We start from the raw sequence: 1,583 nt of genomic DNA on the forward strand, positions 1-1,583 counted from the left end.
GGCTTAGCCACAGCCTGGGGGATGTTTCCAGAATGAGATATTCACTCTGCAGCGGAGTGTGCGCTGATATGAAACTTCCTGGCAGATTAAAACTGTGTGCCCGACTGAGACTCGAACTCGGGACCTTTGCCTTTCGCGGGCAAGTGCTCTACCAACTGAGCTACTGAAGCACGACTCACGCCCGGTACTCACAGCTTTACTTCTGCCAGTACCTCGTCTCCTACCTTCCAAACTTTACAGAAGCTCTCCTGCGAACCTTGCAGAACTAGCACTCCTGAAAGAAAGGATATGCGGAGACATGGCTTAACCACAGCCTGGGGGATGTTTCCAGAATGAGATATTCACTCTGCAGCGGAGTGTGCGCTGATATGAAACTTCCTGGCAGATTAAAACTGTGTGCCCGACCGAGACTCGAACTCGGGACCTTTGCCTTTCACGGGCAAGTGCTCTACCAACTGAGCTACCGAAGCACGACTCACGCCCGGTACTCACAGATTTACTTCTGCCAGTACCTCGTCTCCTACCTTCCAAACTTTACAGAAGCTCTCCTGCGAACCTTGCAGAACTAGCACTCCTGAAAGAAAGGATATGCGGAGACATGGCTAAGCCATGTCTCCGCATATCCTTTCTTTCAGGAGTGCTAGTTCTGCAAGGTTCGCAGGAGAGCTTCTGTAAAGTTTGGAAGGTAGGAGACGAGGTACTGGCAGAAGTAAAGCTGTGAGTACCGGGTGTGAGTCGTGCTTCGGTAGCTCAGTTGGTAGAGCACTTGCCCGCGAAAGGCAAAGGTCCCGAGTTCGAGTCTCGGTCGGGCACACAGTTTTAATCTGCCAGGAAGTTTCATATCAGCGCACACTCCGCTGCAGAGTGAATATCTCATTCTGGAAACATCCCCCAGGCTGTGGTTAAGCCATGTCTCCGCATATCCTTTCTTTCAGGAGTGCTAGTTCTGCAAGGTTCGCAGGAGAGCTTCTGTAAAGTTTGGAAGGTAGGAGACGAGGTACTGGCAGAAGTAAAGCTGTGAGTACCGGGCGTGAGTCGTGCTTCGGTAGCTCAGTTGGTAGAGCACTTGCCCACGAAAGGCAAAGGTCCCGAGTTCGAGTCTCAGTCGGGCACACAGTTTTAATCTGCCAGGAAGTTTCAAATCTAATGTTGTGTTCGTAGATTTTGCTACCATTTTCTTCAGTTGCAGTTACTGCAACACTGTTCCAAAAGGTGGTCATGTATGAAAACTTGCCACATTTCAGTTGTATTTCACTAGCAAGTCCTACGTGCTTTATTATGGAGAGTTCCAGGCCAACTTCACTACAATGAATACATCTTACAGAATTTGAAAAAATTCCTTTGAGAACCGACATATCAAATATTTCATTCACATCCGATTCGCCCATAAACCATTCATAGTTTTCACTTATTGAACCAAGCTTCTTCTGTGAAGTATTTTCTTTCCCACTTTGGCTGCTATGGGCAGGTGTACTTGAGAAGTTAGGTTCACTCACTTGGTTATCGTCTTTATTGTTTACAGTAATAACACATACCTTTGGCTTTCCAACATTTCTCCTTTTCTTAAAAGCCTTCAGAGAATT

General features: G+C 47.4%; 1 non-coding gene across 1 annotated transcript; it reads right to left on the reverse strand.

Moving 5' to 3' along the window:
• Positions 1-396: 396 nt before the first annotated feature.
• Trnas-uga lies at positions 397-471 on the reverse strand. Its single transcript has one exon. It is a non-coding gene; the product is annotated as a tRNA-Ser (tRNA).
• Between the last annotated feature and the right edge of the window lie 1,112 nt (positions 472-1,583).

Source organism: Schistocerca piceifrons, chromosome 11 (genome assembly GCF_021461385.2).
Source record: "Schistocerca piceifrons isolate TAMUIC-IGC-003096 chromosome 11, iqSchPice1.1, whole genome shotgun sequence".
In the NCBI taxonomy this organism is placed as follows: domain Eukaryota; kingdom Metazoa; phylum Arthropoda; class Insecta; order Orthoptera; family Acrididae; genus Schistocerca; species Schistocerca piceifrons.